The following is a 24,658-nucleotide window of genomic DNA, read 5'->3' on the forward strand; positions in this document are numbered from 1 at the left end:
GGTCCTTCAGTATCTGCGCTGCTCTAGTCCGGCATCTCCTGGTGTAGGTGTCCTGAAGCGGGGGGAGAGCAATCCTGCAGCAGCGTTCTGCTGTACAGATCACTCTCTGGAGAGCTTTTTGGTCCTTCACACAGCTGTTCCCAAACCACGATGTCATGTTCTGTGTGAGGATGCTCTCCACAGCGCCTGTATAGAAAATCCTGAGGATCTTTGGAGAGACCCTGAACTTCCTCAGTTGTCGTAGGTGATACAGGCGCTGCCTAGCCTTTTTGGTCTGGACCTGAATGTGGGCAGCCCATGTCAGGTCTGAGGAGATGTGGACACCAAGATACTTGAAGGACTGCACCCTCTCCACTGGAGCTCCATTGATGATAATGGGCTTGTAGTCTCTGTCCTGACCCCTTCTGAAGTCCACCACCAGCTCCTTGGTCTTGCTGACGTTCAGCTGGAGGTGGTTGTCCTGGCACCACGATGCCAGATTCTTCACTTCATCCATGTAGGCCGCCTCATCGTTGTTGGAGATGGCACCCAAGACCACTGTGTCGTCAGCAAACTTCACAATGGTGTTGGAGCCATGGGTGGCCACACAGTCTGAAGTGTAGAGGGAGTAGAGCAGTGGCGAGAGGACACATCCCTGAGGTGCTCCTGTGTTGATGGTGATGCTGTTGGAGAAGCACCTGCCCACCCTCACCACCTGAGTTCTGCCAGTGAGGAAGTCCAACACCCATGCACACAGACGGCTGTTAAGTCCCAGATCCCTCAGCTTTGTGAACAGTCTGCAGGGCACTATTGTGTTAAACGCTGAACTGTAATCAACAAACAGCATTCGCACATAGTTACCCTGTTTCTTGTCCACGTGGCTGAGAGTGGTGTGTAGGACGTGGGCGATGGCATCCTCTGTGGATCTGTTGGATCTGTAGGCGAACTGCAGCGGATCTGTGGTGTCTGGGATGGAGGAGGAGATGATGTTCTTCAGCAGCCTCTCAAACACCTTCATTACTACCGAGGTCAGTGCAACTGGCCGGTAATCGTTCAGGGATGAGGGTTTGCTGTTCTTGGGCACAGGGATGATGGTGGATCTTTTGAAGCATGTGGGGACCACAGACTTCGCCAGGGACTCGTTGAAGATGTAAGTGAACACACCTGCTAGCTGGTCAGCACAGCAGCGCAGCAGACGGCCGGTGATGCCGTCTGGCCCCGCCGCTTTCCTTGTGTTCACTCTCCTCAGTGCCACTCGGACGTCATGCTCCACGATGCTGGTCACCGGTCTCTCGCTGATGACGTCACTATCCTCGGTAGTCAGGCGGTAGATAGCATTAGCCGCCTGGCTAACCTCGAAACGGGCGTAGAACCGATTCAGCTCGTTGGTGAATGCAGAGTCGGCGTTGATCGGCGCAGTGTCCCTGGCTTTGTAGTCCGTAATGGTGCGTAGTCCGTGCCACATACTCCGTGTGTCGCCCTGGTGGAAGCGGGACTCCACACGTTCCCGGTACCGGCGTTTGGCATCTCTCACCGCGCGCCGCACGCCGTATGAGGCCGCTTTGTAGGCGCTCATATCGCCAGTGGCGAGACCCGCGTTGTAGGAGGCGGTCCTGGCGTTTACTGCAGTGCGGATCGATCTGTCCATCCACGGTTTCTGGTTTGGGAATGTGGTGACTCTCGCAGTGGGGATAATCTCCTCCGCTAGCATATTGACGAAGCATACTGCTACTTCCGTAAACTCGTTGATGTCGACTGCGCATGCTCTGAACATGTCCCAGTCTACGTCGTTGAGTGCGTCCTGTAGCGTAGCTTCTGATTGGGCAGTCCACCGTTTTACCTCCCTCTTGGTCACGTCTTCCCTCCGTATGCTTTGTTTATACTGGGGAATGAGGAAGATGGCGTTGTGGTCAGACTTCCCAAAAGCCGGGTGTGAGACAGCTTTGTAGCCCTGTTTGTATGGCGTGTAGCAGTGATCCAAAATCCGATCCTCTCTCGTTGGACACGAGACATGCTGGTAAAAGTTTGGCATGACTTGTCTGAGGTTCGCTTTGTTAATGAGGGCTGCGCCCGGGTCCTTGTTTTGAAGCGAGCTCAGCACATCATGTAATTCGGACAAAGCCATACCTGTGTCCGCTTGGGGTGGGATGTAGACCGCCGTGGCGATGACTGAGGTGAACTCACGGGGCAGATAGAAAGGGCGGCACTTAATGCTCAGGAACTCCAGATGTGGCGAGCAGCCGCTGGAGAGAGTAGAAATGCTCCTGGCATCACAACACTTTCTGTTTATCATGAAACACACTCCTCCACCTTTGGTTTTGTTCGACTCTGCCGTTCTGTCCGCGCGGAGCACAAAGAATGAATCCGACGGAGTTACGGCCTGGTCCGGCACGGTGGGGGTCAGCCATGTCTCCGTGAAGCACAGAATGTTGCAGTCCCTCATGTCACGTTGGAAGGTGACCCTTGCTCTTAGGTCATCGAGCTTGTTCTCCATGGATTGTACATTGGCCAGTAGGATACTGGGCAGTGGTGCGCGATGCGCCTGCTGTCTCAGTCTGTTCCTAATACCAGCGCGTTTTCCCCGGCGCTTCTTTGTTCTGAGCCTCGGATGAGCGGCCCGTCCTTTGTTCTCCGCGCCGCGTAGAATCTCTGGCGGCCAGGAAGGGTCAGGTTTAAAAGTGTCCAAGATTAGATGTGCAACCTTGGCACCGATGTTTACAAGTGATCCGCTGTCGTATACTATAAGACTAGAGGATTTTGGGATGTAAACCAGAGCAAAAAATAAGTAAAAAACAAGAAAAGTGGATAGTCGGAGCGGAGCGGTCAGGAAGGCGTCTGGACGTGGCCATCTTTGTTTTGTTTTTTTCAATGTTTGATCCACGTGCATACATTGATCTAATACTGCAGCCAGTCAAGCTGAAACTAGTCCTATCTACTCCATAAAGTATTCAGTTGGGTGCTTATTCTGTTCCGGTTGGTCTGGATACTACAGAATAATCTGAATCATATGGTGAAGTTGAAAGACGGGATCAAAGGTGCATCTTCCCAATGTTACAAAAAATGTTCACAACTCATACAAATGTGAAATAAAGTGACCTGTGCACAATATTGTTGAAAAAAACAGAACTCCCGAAGGGTCTGGGACATTGATACAGTGACTAAAAGTGTGAAAACATATTTTGAAACACAACATATAAGAAAAACTTTAAACTAAGGATTTGACACACTCATCCTCTCAGTTGTCTGGTTCTGGACATTATGCTGTTTGTTTTTGAATATTAATCGTGATTCTTAGGTTCATGGTTATTTCATCATGTTCGAGGTGTGTTTTGTTTTGACTTCAGCTCTTAGTTCAGTTTATCCTGTTGTGTTAACATCTTTTAACATCTATTAATGCTCAGGATTGTTGTGGCCAGTGCTATCCTCTGTGCTGTTGCATGCTGCAGCAGCAGGTTGAGGGTCACAGAAGCCAACAGACTCAGTAAACTGATCCGCCAGGCCATTGATGTTGAGGGGATGGAAATATTATGTTATATAATTGAGTTTAGTCTGTTACTATTCTTATTATCTTGGAGCAACTGTAACCACAAAATTTCCTTAGGGATTAACAACTGATGCTCATTGTAGATATTAACTGTTAGCACCAAATCTAAACTCAAAGACCGTCTGGGCTCTTAGCGGTAGTCAACAGCTCATTTGGTTTTCTCAAGGCCACAGACTCTAAATGGCAATTTTTCACGAGTCAGTCTTCTTGGACTAAGCTAAGAGCCTTGCCATTGTTTAGGTTCACTGGTCGAAGAGTCTGTATGCAGTCAGTGAATCCACACCTTCTCAACCTTCAGTGTATTTATACCACTGTGATAGAAATCTTGTATTATCTTGCACTTTATTTACCCATCACATCAAGCAGTTTGACAGCTCATGAGATCAGTCATCCAGTTGGGTTAGTTCAAGCAATGAGGTCCCCATTGTGATTTAAATAAAGCAAGAACGTCTGTAAATCATTGACATCTTTATTATTTGGTTTCAAATAAATTGTACAGTAAATATACAGAGAACATTTGGTGTAATTCCAGAATGTTGATGCTAGAAGACAAATCATGCATTCCATGTTTATAAACGGATTCAATGTAGCATATACATCTTTCAGTTTTATTCATTCATAATTACCTTTTAATCTAACGTCCATCTGATCTTCCTGATGTTTTTCTGGCCATACCACTCTTGAAATATAGTTATTATTAATTATTTTAGATTTCAGGACAGTAAAGGATGACTAGGTCAAATTCAGCATCTGGATTCTGTGTACTTTGTCATTTGTTGTGTGTTTGTCTTCAAAGATGGTCTTTTGCCCTTGACCTTAATTTTGACTTGCATTTAGCTCAGTCCACCCTGAGGTCTGAGATGGCTCTGAAGATTTTTCTCTATCAATTTTTTCTCTTTTCATTAGTTTTGATTTACTTTCATTAAATCTACAGAAAGTTATTTCTGAAGGTTATATATTAATAGATTTACTTGATTAAATTAACTGCAGTGTTGTTTCATTATGCTACATTCATGTCTAAGGTCTTTTTCAAAGTATTTCAAAATATTTATTTTTCTGTAATGCTACAGTCACACCAGGGAAAATAGTATTTGGAGATCATGGCATGACCAAACTTTTTGTGACTGCATGTATAAGTACCAGAGGCTTAACTGACTTCTCTTGCAAAGTGACGTGTTGCAGACGATTGATGCTCATAAGTATAGACTGATTATAATTGTTTGGGGAATTAAACAGTAGTTTAACATACTTTTGCTAATCTGGGAGTTGAACCTCAATTTCTTTGTGGAAATATTTCCTCCTAGGAAACCATTACCATTACAAGTGGTCAGCTAGAGTTAACTGTGCTGCACATTCATCTATGTTATTTTTTTTCTAGTAACAAGGACGTTGCCATCCTACATTGGCTTTAGTGTAACTGAGCCACAACAACAACAACTGATAATTGTTGTTTTTTCCAGCCTTTAGCTCAGTTTAGTGAAGTTCTTGGTGTGATATGGAAATGTCCTCAGGGTGTCATCAGTGCACCCTAGCATCATTGATAGGTGTGGTCAGAGGGTCACCTTTTTAACAATAAGAGGTGAGCTTGTTTTTTTTGTTTTTTTTAATTTAACAAAGTTGTAGCTTTCCTGCTCTCTGTAGAAAAAGCAAGGGTAACATCAAACTACTGGGAAGACTGAGCCATATTCCAAATGGCATCAGAAAACACACACTTTCGTAGTCCAGTAGATTTAAAGCATACAGGGTAACAATAATCAGTTCTCCAACAAACATTAACAACAAGACTAGTGTTATGGCCATGATGGTGTGGAAAGCCCTCTTTTTTGACTGGTCAACCCTGTCAACATTCCCTTCCCCTGGCCCTGGACGAAGCAGAATATATGAAACAGAGATGCTACAGGATGAGACAACAACAAAGGAGAATGCCAAAAAACAGAAAAAATGGATAAAGGGAAAATCAGGACTGTACCAAACCATCAAACCAATCCATCCAGAAGTAATTAGCCAAACACATCCAATGCAGATTTTTCTGATCCTAACCCCACTCTCCTTTTTTAATCCCAGGTAGATTAAGGGATGAACAACCGCTAGGTAGCGCTCCACACATGTTAGCAGGTGAAACATAATCTCTCCACAGAGGAAGGACGGTATAACACAGGCACCCAATGTAAACAAATAAGGGACAGCAAATCCACAAAGATACAGAGGACATGAAAAGGTCCCAATGAGCTCCATTACAGCCAGGTGATAGGTGAAGATATCAGAGTGGCTCGTGTGTTTGAATGAGCGATGCTGCCGCCATTGTTGGTGTCCCAGATGAAGGACCAATGCAGTAAGAAGAAAAACTGTGACAGATTTAGTAATGATGAAGGTAGAGAAAGTAATGTTAGCTTTGAAAGTGATGCAATGGTGGAATACAGGATTGGTGGATAAGATGGAGGAAGATGATGAGTTGATGGACATGTCTTCTGTATGCTAGTGGAAGCCTGTAGAGGATAACAGCTGAGGAGGAGGAGGATAAAAAAGAGGGAAAATAAGGGACATGTGAATCAGATATATATCACCATTTTGAAATTTTGTTAAGAACTCTTTGTTTCAGGTTAAGATCTGTTCCAGTGACCAGTTTGTTTCATTCTTGTCTTTGTTGTATGTTTTTTTAAATAAGATGTTTTCTGGTTTTGAATTGGCTGTATAAAATAAGATATTTTATATAGCGGCTTATAATAATAAAATAGTAAATATGTGGTGTCATTAACAAATAATTCTCACACATGAAAGATTGAACACTGGGAGGAACAAAACGGAGTTATTGTGCTCATCCCGAGCCTAGATGTGAAGAAGAGTTGTGTAAAGTCTGTGGCAAATCACATTGATCCATCTTGGGAAATGAGAAGGAGCCTAAACTACCTTTACCAAATAAGAGAAATATTCTCAAAATATAAGTATTATGGAAACAAAGCAATTGGTAAGACATAAAAATAACACTAAGATTGATCATCCAAATTAGGACTAGATGCAAGTGTCAAATAACTCCCCAGGTGAAGGAAGGGACTTTGGTTAACAAACACCCCCAAAAACAAAGAAAAACAGTCACATGTAATATTATGTAACTTCTATAACTATATGTTTCCTCAATATGCTTATAGCAAATAATATATAAGATGCATGCAGCCTCAGTGTTAATTTATTCTACAGTTTGTGCAGTTTTCATGGTGGGCTTCAAACATCTCGAACCTTGAATCCATCTCATTGAACCAGCTGATCTCAAAAGAAACATATGTACTGCATATATAGCCTGCGCTCCTTTTCCTAACTTTATTCCTGTCTATAGACATCAACCACATGAAAATAACATTGGTAATAAAAATAATTACCATTCACTTACAAGGTCACCTAAAAAAGCTCTTACTATAAATTGTTCAGTATTAAATTTGGAATCTAATCATTAAACTCCTACCTGTGGAACTGGGGTTCAATCCTTATTCTACAGCATCTGTTTGTTAACTGCAGTTCAAAGGTAAAGTGGCCAAATACATGACACATAATTGTTAACATTTGCGTGTTAAAGTTGTAAAGGCAGGGCTGTAATGTTTTGCATGTTTCTTGTAAAAACAATGAAGACCTCATACACACAAGACCTCGTACATTATGAGATCGATTTCATCAGGTAAATCACCTAAATAGACATTTGCGTATGAGGAAGGTCCTTGAGATAAAACAAAACAAACACCTTATTAAGTATTGTATACTGGACAAAAATGCACCTCACTCCATGGAAAGGAAATATTGTTGTCTCATTTAGAAATATGAATGATAGTACTACATTTAAAATTCCCCATAGCAAGTCTCCAATTCAAATCCTACTTTTAAAACTCCAAAAGTATCCTTGGACTGATGTATTTAAAGTGGCACACATAGTTGTTATAAAATTTAATGCATTAACATGAATACTAAGTACATGATTCAGTTCAAACCAGCTGAGGGAGCAATGTTATGATCATTTTGCATTCTTTGATTCTTTTGAGTTAAAGTTTGACAAATGCCCAAAACACAGACACATATTTAATATGACAGCAACTGTTTATTCTTGGAAAAAAATCAGTTGATAAAATTATGATTTTGCTGTTTTATTTTTTTAAGCTGGAGATGCTAAACATTGGTGGACACCAAGCAAACCCTCCAGTGGTAACAACACTTGTCAACATCTGTTGCCTCCTTCAATACCACAAAAAAAATCTATTCAGAAATGAGTTAAGAAACTGGACTGGGATGAAGGTTTATCTTCCAACAGGACAGCCAAAGTAACAAAGCAGTGGCTTCAGGACCACTCTGTGAATGTCCTTCAGTGGCCCAGCTGGAGCCGAGACTTGAATTGACGATCTCTAGAAAGACCTAAATTGTCTGTGCACCAACACTTCCCATCTAACCTTATGAGCTTGAGAGGTTCTGCAAAGAAAGGAGAAACTGCCCAAAAATAGGTGTTGTGGAAGCTGCAACTGTCATTTTGGAATAATGCTGTAACATTTGGAACAAGTGAAGTGCTGTGAATATCTTCAGGCCCCTCTTCTATGGAACCAGCTTGCAGTTTGGATTCGGGAGACAGACACTATCTCTGCTTTTAAGATTAGGCTTAAAACTTTCCTTTTGGAAAACCTTTCTGCATTGAATTATACTTGTTATTAATCTCTGTCTTCTATCCTGTTTTCCTTCTCTCACCTCAACCGGTCGCAGCAGATGGCCCCGCCCCTCCCTGAGCCTGGTTCTGCCGGAGGTTTCTTCCTGTTAAAAGGGAGTTTTTCCTTCCCACTGTCGCCGATGTGCTTCCCCATAGGGGGTCATATGATTGTTGGGTTTTTTCTCTGAATGTATTATTGTAGGGTCTACCTTTTAATATAAAGCACTGAGGCAAATGTTATTTATGAATTTGAAATAAGTAGTCTCTGCAAGAGCTTGAAACTGAAAGAAATTTTCATGGAATCGTGAGCAAACTTTTTAGCAATCCCAGAGGCTCATAAATAGTCATCCACAAAAGCTTATCATAAAGTAATTACAAATAATTACACCCACACCATAAGCTACTATTGCTATAAAAGCAAACACCACAAGATACCTTTATCTGTTTTAAATATTTTACAATGTTTAATGTGTTTATATATATGCTATATTAAACGAACCTCATATTACTTCCTATGTAACACCAGCTGAAAATCTAATTTTGCCTGACTTTAAGTGGTATTCATTCAGGGTGTAGCAGCTTTTAATAATAAAAATAATCAGAGTATAGCAAAATTTTTGGAGCTACTGCATTTTATTCTTCCTCCTCTGTGCAGGAAGAGCAGGGGTAACACAAAACTGCTGGGCAAAGTGACCCATATTCCACATACAAACAGGAAACATCCACTACTGTAGCTCAGCAGGTTTGAAGAGCCCAGGGCAAGACAAATAACTTCGCCAACAAACATTAACCATAGCACTCCCGTTATAGCCATGATGGTGTGGAAAGCCCTCTTTTTTGACTGGTCAACCTGCCCCCTGTGCCCACTAACCTCCCCTGGCCCTGGACGAAGTAAAGCATGGAGAACAGAGATGCCGCAGAAAGAGGCAACAAAAAAGGAGATAGATATAAAGCAGAAATATTCGATAATGGGAATATTAGGGCTATAGTAAAACATTACACCAATCCACCCCAAGTAAAAAAGCCAAACACACCCAATGCATTTATTTCTTATTCTCACACCACCTGTTTCTTTTAGCTTCAAGTAAATAATGGGATGAAGAATAGCCAAGTAGCGCTCCACACAGGTTAGCAGGTGAAACATGACCTCCCCAAATAAAGAGGCTCCTGAAATAGACGCTCCCACTGTAACCATATAACGGAGAGCAAATCCAAACATGTAGAAGGAAGCACCAGAAATCCCAACCAGCTGCATGACAGTCAGGTGGTAAGTGAAGATGTCAGAGTGGCTCATGGCTTTGAACGAGTGCTGTTGACGCCATTGCTGATATCCCAAGTAAATGATCAGGACAGCAAGAGGGATTAATAGGATACCTTTTGTGACAATAAAAGCAAATAAAATGTTGTCAGCATTGGAGTTGGAGCAATGGTAAAACGCTGGCTCAAAGGACAAATTGGAGGAGGAAGATGAGTTAAGAGACATGTTGTATGTTGGTGGACAACCTGAAGAAGATGAAGCCTGGGGAGGAGAAAGAAGAGGACCTGAGAAGGAGCTTAGTGTCATTATCATCATTTTTGTATTTGCTTATACTTCTAAACAGTAAATTGTTCTATGGTTAGGCAGTAGCAACAAATATTATACATGACAATTTTCAGGACAATGGATATACAGAATACATATCTCATGATTTTCTACCAAAGCAACACGTGCAATTTCAAAGTGTGCTCCAGGTCTGTTACACCTGATTGCCTCAAGATCATTCTGCTTATTTGTGAAACTACATGTTGATAATGAATGCCCCTTGCCATTTGGCTACTGGGCTCTAAGATGTGGAGTTTATGTATTAATGCTGTTCAGTTTAACTTAAAGCCTTCTGCAGACCTTTCCTGTTCAGTCATGTTTGAGCAAACTTGTCTCTATGATTGAAATTCAGTCATTTCATGTTTTTTAAAGTTTCATTTTGTTTTGTAATCTGATTACTTTTCCATTCAACAAGTAAAGTCTCTCTTTGTGAGAGTGTCTCATGACAATGATGTACGAGCCTGTGACATTTGATTTGAGTTTGACTCTGAAAAAGTGACAAAAACATTAGCGTCTGCTGTTCCCCGCATCGGAAGAAAGCCTCTTTCTGCAGCAAAAAAATTGAACTTCAGATCTGAGCAAGCACCGAGTACGCTGACACAGGAATGTGAAATTGACAGAGCGATCCCCCCACTGACATGACCGCTGCGTCACCGGGAAAATCTCCCACTGCTCCACTCCTGCTAAACAGGGGAAAATAGATTTAAAAGCAACAGGACTTAGTGCCGCTGAGTCTTTGATTTTATTTGTTTTCTGCTGTGTTTTACTTAAATCTATTGTTTGGGATTTGTTTTTGTCTGCTGCTTGTACATTTGCACAAGGCTCTGCATCCCAGGGTTGCTTTGCTTTGCTGTTACTGTACTGTTATCTTTTGTTGGTTATATGAATCTATTCTTGTTCTAGATGCTGTTAGTTAGAACACTAGTGATGTGTTCAATAGTTATTTTGCCCACTGAATATTTAACAGTGGTTCCATTGTGTAGTGGTTAACGCATTCACTTTACAAAAAATCACAGTTTGATTGGTGGAGAAGACAAAAACTAGATTATGTACTCCTAGTGCCCTTCCCAAGCTTACTTAAATGGGAGGGTTGTGTCAGGCACGTCCATCCAGTTTAAAATCTGTGCTAAAGTAAAGCAAGTTTATTTATTAAGTGTTTTTCACAGACAAACAGTACTATTGGTCAGTACAGCACATATTAATTTTATTCTGTACAAGAGAAAAGAATAAAATAAATAAGAAAATAAGACTGATGGTTTAAAAAAAATCTAAATTTTGAATAGAAAGCATGTTTAATAAAATGTTGTTAACTGATTTTTAAAACATCCATAGTTAACTAAATAATTCAATAAAAGGATGTTACAATCCCTGATATTGCATTACTTCAGTGGCTACAAGCAACTGTGTAATTTGTAGGAAGCTGTGATAAATAATCTGGAATCTGGCTGTGTTGTGCTCTGCATGTGAAGACAAGAGTTTTGAAAGATATGCTAAAATCTACTAGAAAACAGTGTAAAAGGTAGTAAATGACTGTGATGTGAGCTTGCTAGAATGTGTTAACAGTCTGGTTTGCAGCATTTTTCATAGTTTGGAGTTGTGAAAGAAATTATTTATCCAAGCATTTACACAGGGCGGTACACGAATCAACGTGCAATGACACGAAAGTATGAAAGACTTTCATCAATCACAATTTTTTAGAAATTAAAGGAAATTTATGCCAAGATTTTGAACGCTGGACAAAGCAGTTGATCAAAAGGAAGCAAAAGTCTGCGCTGTGATCATGACCTGAATTTTGTTGGTATTTAAAACAAGTAATTACTAGGATGCCAATTAGTATACTGGGTTCAACAGTGGACTAGGGTGGACAACCTACCCAGCTGGTGAGACTTAAAAGACATAAAGCTGAAAATCGTTGGCATAGATAAGAAATGGCATCAAAGAATATGTTAATTATTACAAATTATTTAATTGCTAAAATATATGCTATTATTGAAAATAACAAGATAATCAATAAAGTTCCTGCACAATGAATTCAGTGACTGAGAGTCAGGCAACTAAGTTATGGTAAGTGAATATAAATTAAGCATATGCATAGCTTTAATAAGGAAGATCTATGGTCTCACATCTAATTCTCCTGGTAACAACTGAAAATGGAAGTCTACTAAAATGTTAAATTAGTACTTGCAAGATTGCGGCCTTGTTGATAATTTGAGGTTGCAATTTTTTTTTCATGCACCTCATTCATCATCCAGAACTGAGGGGAAACAAATCTCCTTGGGGGTTATATCAGGAAGGCCATCTGGCATAAAAACCCATCAGTGGCAGCTGTGGCAACCCTTTTTGACCACAGAGGCAGACAAAATTATGTTTACCAAATAAGGAAAACATCCCCAACACTCTGGAGATAATCGGTGATTCTAAACTGCCATGAATGTGAGTGTGAATGGTTGTCTGTCTCGATGTATTAGTCTTGGTACAGATAGGACCTTTAAATATCAAATTAATAACTATATATAAAAATGTTGAAACCTGATATTAATTTCTCACTATAAAATATAAATAACACAATTAACCTGTTAAAATGAAGCGCACATTAAAAAAATAAAATAACATAAAAAATGGAAAACTTTCAGCCTCACTGAAGAAAATGATTTACACTACATAATAAAAGGTAAGCTGTATCTATTTTCATTAAATGGTGAGCCACAACATTTAATAGCCCCGTCTTATTATGTAAATTGTTTAAATGTAGACTTCTCCAGTCTATCTTAATACATTCAGTGTGCGTTCCTTTTCCCAAATTTTCCTCTTTCTGGTATAAACATAAACCACATAAAAAAGAAGTAAATAAATAAGTAAATCATTCAGTTTTCAAGGTGACACAAAAGAGTCTTTACTGAAATCCTGCATCTTATTAAATACTTACCTGAGAAGGTTGTTTTTGATCCTTATTCTGAAGCGTCTGAACCCTGACTGACTGCAGTTCACAGATATGGTGGCCAAATAAACTACATGTAACTTATCATGTTTGCTTTTGGCAGCTTTCAGGGCAGGGCCGTGATGTTTTGCATGTTTCTAATAAAAACAATGCAGACTTTATTGTACATTATGAGATAAATTTCATCAGGCAAATTACCTTAGCTCTCCTTTTATAATTGGACATTTGCCTATCAGGCAGGTCCCTGAGATAAAAAATAATAATAATAATAATAATAATAACGATAAAACAATAGGTACTGTCTTCTTAACTGAGAGGTATCCAGACAAATGGAACACAAGAGCCAGAGGGGAGAAGGTATTCAGATCTTTTCAAGAAATACTCTATAATACCACACTTTTTAATCCCCCACTATGAGTATTCAAAATGCTACTTGGAAAAAGTCCACAAGTATCTTTAATAATGTATTCAAAGGGGAAAAATAGCAGTACTTGTACTATAAAATGTAATAGGTAATGCACTACTAATGCATTAGCATGAATATTAAGGAATCTGTCTTTAAGAAGTCATTTTATGTTACATTTAGTCAAGTTGGAACTAGTTTCACTTACTTAATAATGTGCACAGTTTTCTGGTGTCAGAGTGTTTGTGTGATAAATCAGTTTGTTAGAATTTTGAGGAAGGATGTCTCTTCAAATGCCAAATGCACATGAATTATGAGAGCAGAATACAATAGAATAGAGTAGCCCTTTATCGCCATTGTACATGTACATTGAAATTGTGGTTCTTCACATCGACTGTACAGGAATAAAGTGTTGGTCAAGTTACTTGAAAAAAGTAATCAGTAACTAATTACTGATTACTTCCCCAAAAAGTAATCCCATTACTTTACTGATTACTTAGTTACTTAGTTTCTTTTTACAAACACGATTTACAACCTGAATAGCTAATAAAGCAATAGATCTTTCAGCCCAAATCTACTTTTTCTACATAATCCATCATACAAAATGTAATCAAATGGAAAAGTCTCTTTTTAAAACTTGTTTTATTAGTTTTAATCTTTTAACTTTATGCATCAAGCAAAAATTAAATTATATGCAACATTCTCTGACTGGAAGAAATTTAACATTTAAACCTGTTTTCTGCACATTCCAGCACATAAAATAAAATATTTTTTGTGTTTACACTCAGTCTTTCAAATAAATGCAAGTGAAACACAGCAGAAAATAAATAAAATCAAAGACTCAGCGGTCCTGTTGCTCTATTTTCACCTGTATTACCGGCGGATGTTTGCCCTGGTGCAGGTGTGCCACAGTGGTCAGTGGAAGAATCCGCGAGTTTGTCTGTGAATTTCCCATTCCCTGGTAGCATACTGTCGAAGCTAAGGGTTTTTTTCGCTGAAAAAATAAGTTTTCTTCCGACGCAGTGAGCAGCTGACACTAATATTTTTGTCACTTTTTACGGAATCAAACTCAAAGTAAGGTCAGTACTTCCACACTTTAAACGCCGCACGGTCATACTTTCTCCCGCACTCCATATATGATCCATTGTTGATCTGCACACAGCTGTTGCCACGAACGTCACACTCGCTTACGTCATTGTCATGAGAGACTCTAGCAAAAAAATCACGGTTTTAGTAACGCAGTAACGCAGTAACGCAGCGTGCTTACGGGAAAGTAACAGTAATCTAATTACCATTTTTGCAATAGTAATCCCTTACTTTACTCGTTACTTGAAAAAAGTAATCAGATTACGCGTTACTGCCCATCTCTGTAAATAACATACATAATATGTTTACAAACAAGGAGGAATATATAGAAAAACAAGGAAGACACACAATAGAAAGGCACAAATTAGAGGACAGGTTGAGTCCTGTGTGCAGTAAAGGATAAAACATAATTACAATGCTGTGATTGCAGCCATTCCAAAACTCTCTGATCAAGGGCCCTGAGTACCATTCACAGTGGGCTATGAACAGAGGTTGTTGACCAATGGTCATGACAATTTTCATATTAATGATCACGGAACTGACCTCGCAGCTCATTGTTCATTCGGTGGGCTGGTTTCAGTTATTGAGCAAATGTACTGTTTATAAGGTTGGGGAAACCTGCAGTCAGCTGAGACTGAAGGAGTCACTTGGATAAGTAACAAAATGTTTCTCCCACTGAAAACGTTACAGTGGCTTGCAAAAGTATTCGGCCCCCTTGAACTTTTCCACATTTTGTCACATTACAGCCACAAACATGAATCTATTTTATTGGAATTCCATATGAAAGACCAACACAAAGTGGTGTACACGTGAGAAGTGGAACGAAAATCATACATGATTCCAAACATTTTTTACAAATAAATAACTGCAAAGTGGGGTGTGCGTAATTATTCAGCCCCCTGAGTCAATACTTTGTAGAACCACCTTCTGCTGCAATTACAGCTGCCAGTCTTTTAGGGTATGTCTCTTTTATGTCCACTGTGAGCGACCATCTTTGAACAGAGGCGGTGGTTTACGACACCAACTGTCTGCCATTTGTAATCCAGTTTTGAGATCCCTTCCCAGACGCCTTAACGCCCACTCACGTCCTGGGCCATCTGACCTCAGGAAATGACATGACAGGGTGGGGCTAAGTTTCACAATGAGCTCACCCGAAACCTTGGCTGATTGTGACCTACACCTATTTTCACACCTTGGCCCATGTGATTAGGTAGAGGATCATCGGGGGGTTCTTTTGTCCCTCCTTGGTGGGAAACTCCCACAGGGTTTAAATCTGGGACTCTCCACCATTGGACCCTAGAACTGAAGAAGCTTCTCAGATGAGAGGTGAAACATCTTCAAGTAACTTAAAGAAGTCCAGACGCTTTTCTTTCCAAGCTCCTTAGACTACGATGACCTGGATGACTGAGAACCTTCACAGACATCTAGGAACAACAAGTAATGTTCACTGTTCTTTTTAAAAAATATATTTCTCCTGTTTCATGGCCAGCCAGAGAGTTTCAGTATTGTTTCCTTTCTTTTTTGTTTTTTGGATTGTTTTTTTAACACATAGCTTAGTATTTAATCTCTTTTGCAAAAGACAAAGTTTTCATTTGTTGTTTTGACCTTGGAGAGCTTATATAGGCTAGCTTTAATTGTCATAAAATTAATTGTTCCTTAAATTTCAAAAACTGACTATTAGATTATTTTGTTCAATAATTTTGTTTGGAGGTTAGGTTAGTTATGGCACACCGCTCACTGTGCTAAACTTCTGTAATGAGGTGTTGTAAGACATCCATGTACTTGATAGAAATGCAGGTATGGATTGGTACCAGGGGTGATTTTAGCCCATTTTTTAGTAGTGTGTCAAAAATGTGTGACACACTACTAAAAATATAAAAAGCATACAGTACTGTATTTGTTTGAGACGTAACTTTTTAATAACAAAAGTATAGATAACCCCCCCTCCCAAAATGGTTTGTTCCAGCTCTCCCCTACTCTGGCTCTAGCGCTCTTGCTGCCAGAGCGATGGTGGCTGAGACGCAGCGGAGTGGAGGTGTAAGTGCCTGGCTTAAAACAGGACATATTAGCTGCATTTAACCTTCAGTTACTCTTTATATAGTTAGGTAGGAGTCAGACCATGTTTCTTTTTAGGTGAAACACATTACACCCAGGTAACCTGCAGTGTTCAAAACGTGTTTTCCGACGATGTTTGCTACCCTACAATCCGTCCTGCTCTGTAGTAAAATCAGCAACATTTGACCGTCCTGTTGCTCCCATTGAAATGTATACAGCCTATTTAAAATCTAAAACTTAGAATTGTCCGCAGCCTGCTGTTGTTACCACCAGAGGAAAGAGGGGAACGTGAGGAGAAAGTACAAGGTCAGGAAGAACCAGGTAAGAAAACAGACAGGGAACAGTGACAGGCACAACAGAAACTGTTAAACTGACAAAGAGGGAAAAAAACCTGATTTTACTCACACAATCTGGAGGTTGTGTTCTCCCTATATTAAAGCTGCTAAACAGAATCTGCAAAACAAACTGGGTTAACATTGTTGACCCTCTTTAACAACATTCCAACATAACATTATCATTGATTGGGGAGATTAAAATTAATAATATATTTTTATGTGGTTCAGCCACAACTCTACTAAAACCTCAGCCAGTAATAGGTAGGCCAACTTTTGGACCGCCCAGTTGTCTGTATGACTGCCGCAGTACGTACATCACATTTTCACACTATCAGAAAGTGCCAAACAGCCCTGGTGGAGTGAGCAGCTGTAAAGAGAAGCAGAAGCTCTGTTTATATTCTAAAAATGTTTTAAGCTTGTTTCAAAGATTCTGTACAGCAGCTTTTAATGTTTTCCAAAAGCACACATATGCTTATCAGTGTTTCTCAAACTTTTTACAGTGTGTACCACCTGATAAAAATGTCAAGCTCTCCTAAGGACCACTATGAAAGTATGAAACTCATAAATCTTACAACACAAAATTATTATTATTAAATTAGTAAAATTAGTATCTGCAGTAAAGATGTTTTCATGCATTGTATACATTCTACCACAGGCAAAGTTGCCTCCATTTCTATAGTTTTTATTAATATTATGTAATAATTTATTTGTAATAATTCTGTTTTGGGAGTGTTTTTTAATGTATCTGTATGATATTATACATACACATTAAAAGTGAATCTCTGTCCAAAAAATGCACTCAGTTTACTTTTTACTCACTATGAGCATCATTCATTATTCTCCCCCAGTAATTAAGGTTAGGATATGTATTTTTTTTTTTATTCCAATCCATTCTTCTTTTGCAGCATTTAAATAACCTTGATCAGATTTGATGGTTTTGTTACAGACTTTTCAAAAAAGTGTTTTTCTTTTGTTTCACAAATGTGGGGATTAAATTGTGTTAAAATGCACAAAACAGTGATGCCGTGTTTTGTGACGACGACCCAGGCACAGAGAGACTTGATGAATTTAAGAATCTTATGATTTAATAAAGAAATTTGCAGACTTGCACAGAGATGGTAAAATTATGATGACTGATAACGGAGACGAGGACAACAGACAATGAGGACAGGAAGGAGGAACAGGGGTTTAAATGCACCAAAGTGACAGTCAGAGAGAACTCGGGACAACATTTAAGGATGCAGGGACTGACAGAGACAGGTTTATCTTGCCTGGCTGGGCAGCTCTCCGGGTGCTCAGCACCCCTAAAGCTCTGATTCTAAAATCGCCCCTGATGACACTTCAAAATCAATAGCAAAACTACTAATCAGTAACAATCCATTTATAGGTGGTTCTGTGGTGTAGTTATTAACATTTTCAGCTTAAATTAAAAGAGTTCTACTCCCAGAGGAAATACAAACTCACCCCCAAGGTACCACAAGTTTGTGTACTGCTAATGCCAGTCCTAAGCTTGGTAAATCAGAATCAAAATACTTCATCAATCCCTAAGGAAATTATGTGGTTTACAGTTGCTCCAAGACAGTTACAGCAACAGACTAAACTATTTAATCAATACATGATGTTACAGATTTTACAGATTTAAGAAATAACACTAATATACACAGATCACTCGAGTATAAATATCAAGAATCAACAGTGGTGATTATAAATAAATATCAAGAAAATTACGAAAACATGGATATGGCCACAGGCAGGAAAGATTTCCTGTGTCGTTCAGTGGTGCTTTTCAGTAATCTCAGTCTCTCACTGAACGAGCTCCTGTGACTGACCAGCATGTCATGGAGTGGGTGGGAGGTGTTATCCAACATTGTCTTTATCTTGGACAGCATCCGCCTCTCCGACACCACCTTGAGGGAGTCCAGCTCCATCCCCACAACATTGCTGGCCTTACGGATCAGTTTATTAAGTCTGTTGGCATCTGTGACCCTCAACCTGTTGCCGAGCATGCATCAGCATAGAGGATTGCACTGACCACAACAGGCTCATAGAAAATCCTCAGCATTGTCCGACAGATGTTGAAAGACTTCAGCTGCCTCAGAAATTGACATGGCTCTGGCCCTTCCTGTAAAGTGCAGTAGTGTTTTTAACCCAGTCCAGTTGTCTATGTGTACTCCAAGGTATTTATAGTCCTCCACAATGTCAACACTGACCCCCTGGATTGGAACAGGGGTCAAGTGTTTCCTGGTCTTCCTGAAGTCCACGATCAGTTCTTTGGTCTTTGCCACGTTGAGCTGCAGATGATTCTGCTCACACCACGTGACAAAGGAGTCGACCACAGCCCGGTACTCTGTCTCATCATCCCTGCTGATGCAACCAACCACCACATGAATTGTGGAAACCCCTTTGGAAATAATGTTAAATTTTTAGATAATTACCTTTAGGTATAATTAATTTTAATTTAGTAAGGTTAATGAAGGACTGAAAGATTTAACACTATAAAAATCTCCAACTTAAAAGCCCCTGAAGTAGATTATTTTTTCTCATAACCTTCTCCTAAGCCTTCATAACTTAATAAGCAAGAGATAAGTACGTGACATTTTCTGGGCGGAAAATACATTTAAGCACTCTTAAAAGCTGCAACCAAATCAATTTTACACTCATTCCAGGTATCACAATTTCTGGTATGATCAACTTTGGATATGTATCAACAAAAGGCCTCTGTAAAAAGCACATTAGGAAAAAAAATGCTTTCCTTTAAACAAATGACAGTCAGGTACTGACACTAGGATGTATATTTTTCCCCTGCAAACATTTTCAAAGAAATCTGTGAAAAGTCCCACATTTAAAAGATGAGCTGTGATGTAATTACCCTTTTCCTGGTTTTCTGTTGTAAGCTTTTCCATTTCTGTATACAGCAGAGACAGAGCAGAAAACAGCCGAAAATATTTTGAGAATTTTTTTTAATTCAATGCAATGATTAATAAGTTATACATGTGGGAACATAATCGCCACCAAAACAAATATATGATATGAGCAAAATGGCAGGCAGCCAGATCATGAAGTCATTTTGAAGTTTTGTAATTATGGATTTTAATACAAGAAAATCACCACAATGTTAATGGAAATATAAAATTTATTAAATTTATTGGAACCGTCACTTCCGGTTTTGGACAGGTAATGGCGGACATGCGATCGTTCGTGCTGATGTCTGTTTCAATGTGGGAAGTGTTACAAACAGCTGATCGGATCAGCAAAGTGTGTTTCTGGAATATTTTGTTTTTGTTCCTGCAAGCGCTTTTTAAGCAATTTTTGCAAAGCTATATGTGGAAGGAAGCTGTGACCTAGGACAAGCTGATGGCATAAGATGTAAGTACAACTCCTCCAGTTTCGTATGCAAAAAGAAATCTTATAAAAATGATAGGTTACGTGGTTCTGGTTCTACAGGGATTTAAACATAGTTAAGCAAAACAGAGCGTGACCACTCCGACCGGCTTTAAAGGGTTAAGAGATACCCACCTGAATATTTATGTTAGATTCTTTCTTCTGTCTCCTGTGAGATGTTGCTGATCGGTGTTCACTGAGCTAAATATATAGGTTATGTTGCTCATGTATCAGTGACGGAGGAGTGTGGAGCTTTTCTTTTTCCAATTTGCAAAATAAACAAATAATTGTATGACTATACTGTAAGCTGCAGCATGCAAATTCTCTTCTCAACTTCTTCTGCTTCTTCTTTCACTGAGTGCAGAGTCACATGCTCAAAAGCACCACTAATAACAAGAATATCAACGACATTAATAATAATAATAACAGAGAACCTAAAAACAATAGTAAAATAATGATTAAGATATGATTATAATTATTTATAAAATATTTAAAAATGTCTTAATAAGATGTGAAACTATTAAATTACCCAATATGGTTTGTAATGGAAATTCAGCAGATTTCTGTTATTTCAGCAAATGAAATAACAGAAATCTCAAGTGGAATTGAAAAAAAATTTAAAGCAGTTACAAAGTTTAGTTTATTACAATGAATATTCTGTTCATGTCTAAAATTATATCTGTGGTTTCCCACCCTCATTATCAAGTATATTTCATGACAGAGGCACATACACAGACTCTCTCTCTCTTTCTCACACACAAACACACACACACACACACACACACACACACACACACACACACACACACACACACACACACACACATCACAAGCAGATTGATTTGTGTATCTGGTCATACTTTTGTGCTCCAGGTGCTGCAAGTATGTGGGTATGTTTGTTTTTTCCTTTGTTTTTATAGGTGCAACAGATGGTGATATATCATGCTTTTCAATTTATGCTCTATCTTTTCATTATAGCTTCTTGTATTTACTTTATTTCCCCTTTCTTTCCCTACCTGTCAGCATAGTCACTGTCATACCACACATAGAAATTAATAAATAAACAGAAAAAAGAAACACATGAACAAGAGGAGAATTAATAAAGTTCATCTTTGAAAAGCAAAATGTGCTTGCCACAACAGTGCGTTCAGATCATAATTCTGAAATGCAAATGCTGCCAACAGGACAGGATTAAGAAAAAAAAACAAAGTGTATGCATCCAGTAGAGGTCCAAACCAGGAGCCAAGCTTTGTCCATTACATTTGACAGGATTCAAAAGACTGCTGACCGCAGGCTGCTGTTCATTCAAATGAAAGGCTGCTGCAGCCTGCGTTTGCATAGCTTTGTTTTTTCCATCATATCTCACAAAGCAGTGTGACACATACTTTGTCATGAGGCTGAATTCATGCTTATTTATTTGCCTACCTAGTGCTGTACAAAAACAGTATCTAACACAGGATGTTACAGCCCATTGAAAAGACAATTACACACTCAGGTCTTTTGAGCACAAAAGTAAATAATACAATTATACACCAGCCATTTGGCCAAAAGCGATGGATGGCTTATTGAGTCTACAGTGATTTCACACTTATAAACATACTCTACTTGCGTTCTAGTTTTTATTTAGAATAGTTTAGAATTTGTATTCTTATTCTTATTTATGCACAAGAGATTTGTGTTGAATTTTGTCCCCTCTCCCCCTTTCTCTTCTTCACAGTGTCAGGGGGTGCGGTCTGTGTGTTATTATTATTAGTTGGAGTTTAGTTGAGTTTTAGTCTAGTTTGTGTTTTATCTGTCTTCTTGTTCATGAGTCTTTTCCTGATGTCTGTGTTTAACTTTTAGTTTTACTCTTGCTTGCGTCTCCCATATCTGTTCTCATGTGTCTCCCCAGTCTGTCATGTGTTTCATGTCTGTGTGATCCATGTCGTCAAGCTTGTGTTGTCTTGTCTACGTCCCATTATGTTCCTGTTTTATTTTGAACAGTCTGGTGTGCCCATGTTTAGTTTTACTTTCCCTGTGGCGTTCAGGTTCGTTTGTGTCAGCTGTGTTTCTCCAGGCGTTTCCACTTCCCTCATTACCCTCCTGTGTATTTAAGTCCTCTGTCGCCCTCTGTTGAGTGTCGGTTCATCTGTCCAACTCACTTCATTCCAGGTCTCAGGATTTTCAAAGCTTCTGTTCAGGTTCATGTTTAGATTCCTTCACGCTAAGGTTTTGCAGGTACCTGCTCAGTTTCATGTTTTCGTTTTCAGTTTCTAGCTTTCATGGTTGGTTTAGCTGTCCCCAGTATAGTTTAGTTTTTGTTATGCCCCCGTTTGCCTTGCCTTGATTTGTGTTCTTGTATTCAGCCTAATAAACAGCTCCCTTAGTGTTACACTTAGCTTTCCTTATTCTGCTTTTGGCTCTGCTTTGCAAAAACACACCGACCGCCTGGCCGTAACATTCAGGTGCTTATTTCTGGACTTAATAGAATTTTGCCCACCCTTGGTCACTACTGATATTTTAACTTTAAAGCCAGAAGGCAGCTCAATCAAGTACTATTCATATGGTGAATAGTACTACAGCTTATGTGTTAAAAATGTGTAGAAAATTACCAGAGTGCTAAAACAGGGCTTTCCCCTGTCTGCTAGTTAAGTATATCATGTTAATTCTTAAGTAAAGATAAATCAAAGATAAAAGTCTAATCAATATGTTAATATACATCTAAGTAGTGAAAATGTCTATTCTGTCTAAATTTTGTGTGTGTAGACATGATCAGTCATCAACCTTTTTATTCATGTTTGAGTTAGATTGACCAGATATAAAATATATTTAATAATTTTTTATTATATAGTTTTATTGCTTTAACCCTTAAACAAAAAGTGAAATAAAATTTAAAAATCTTCAATTCATAATACTGGACTCTTTCTGCCTGGTCTCAAATTCTTGGTAAAACACTCTACAGAGTTTTGAGATCACACAGTTGAACAGGTGTTTTTTTTGTTTGTTTGTTTGTTTGGTGCGATCTCCAAACTAAAACATTCTTCAGACTAGTTTACATGATAGGCTCTATACCTGATATCTTAAAGAACATGACATGTGATAGTCTACTAACATCATGTGTACATGATAAATAGATATTACATGGGCATAATTATACACACCTTTTCTATACAGGTGCTGTGGAGAGCATCCTCACACAGAACATGACATCGTGGTTTGGGAACAGCTGTGTGAAGGACCAAAAAGCTCTCCAGAGAGTGATCCGTACAGCAGAACGCTGCTGCAGGATTGCTCTCCCCCCGCTTCAGGACACCTACACCAGGAGATGCCGGACTAGAGCAGCGCAGATACTGAAGGACCCGTCCCATCCTGGCAACAAACTGTTCCAACTTCTGCAATCTGGTAGAAGGTTCCGCATCTTCCGGGCAAGGACAGAGAGACTCAAGAGGAGCTTCTATCCCCAAGCCATCCGTGCCCTAAACACACACACCCGCCCTCTCACATCATCTATAATTGACTGAGACAGGACTCTTCCAGACACTAAACCAAGGCACAATGTACATTTCAATTCCTTTAATTTTAAATATGTTTATATTGTCTATCCTGTAAAATAGTCAGATGTCTATTCATATTAATGTACAGAATTCACCTGCTTGCTGCTACTACTGCACATTCACCCAGTGTATATACTATATATATATAATGTTCTTCCTCTACACCCCCCCCCCCCCCCCCCCCATTTTTTTGCACATGTCGAGGAGCGTGTCAGGCTACATTTCACTGTGTGTTATACTTGTATAACTATGCATGTGACAAATAAAGAACCTTGAACCTTGAACCTTTTGTCAAGACACTCAAACTGAGCTTAGGTGTCTTTATATTATATTAACTCATTTTTTCATTTATTCTCTTTTTTTTCAAAGTGAGTGTTTTTCTTTTATTGTGTGTGTGAGCAGCTGACTGCCATCAACTGATGAATTTCCTTTCCATGCTCCATCCAAGCATTACTTTCAGGAATGCTTCATCCACAAAAGAAGATTCACCGTAACAGGCATTTTTGTCGCCTACACTTTTCTGCTTTCCTTCTTCATCCTTGTCCTTTGTGTGGGTTATCAGTGCTGGAGCAAGCGGTTCTCCTGTGTGATGATGGCTGATGATGAGCCGCACAGACATGTTCACCTATTGATTAGAATCATGGGTACTTGCTTTTATTGTTTTGGCAGTCATACTACTCAACAACATTTAAAGAATGTGGGGGTGTACATCTTGTGTACATCTTGTGTTACCTGGGTGTGGTCCACTGTATTAAGTACCTGGGTCTGTAAACAAGCCACCCGTTTCCACTGTGTTTGGTTGATTTTCTTTTCAGTGCCGGAACCCTTTAAATTTAGTATCGTCAGCATTCTCCATTTTTATTATTGCTTTGCTGGAGAAGAATAAATTGGGTGTAGTTGGAGAAACTTTTAGGTAATAATTAAAAGCTACTTTTATGAGCTCCTCTGTAACAAAGATTTTCCACAGTGAATAACATAATATCATTGTTTGGGCAGAGTTTCACATCAGATACGCTTTCTGATGCAACCCTACCAAAGATCTGTGTCTCTGGCTAGAATTAAACCAGTGGCCTTTCACATATCGAGTTAATATGTTCACCACTACGCTATTGGAGCCACACTATTTAAAAAATGATAACCAGCTTGG

The sequence above is a fragment of the Maylandia zebra genome, linkage group LG3, assembly GCF_041146795.1.
Source record: "Maylandia zebra isolate NMK-2024a linkage group LG3, Mzebra_GT3a, whole genome shotgun sequence".
In the NCBI taxonomy this organism is placed as follows: domain Eukaryota; kingdom Metazoa; phylum Chordata; class Actinopteri; order Cichliformes; family Cichlidae; genus Maylandia; species Maylandia zebra.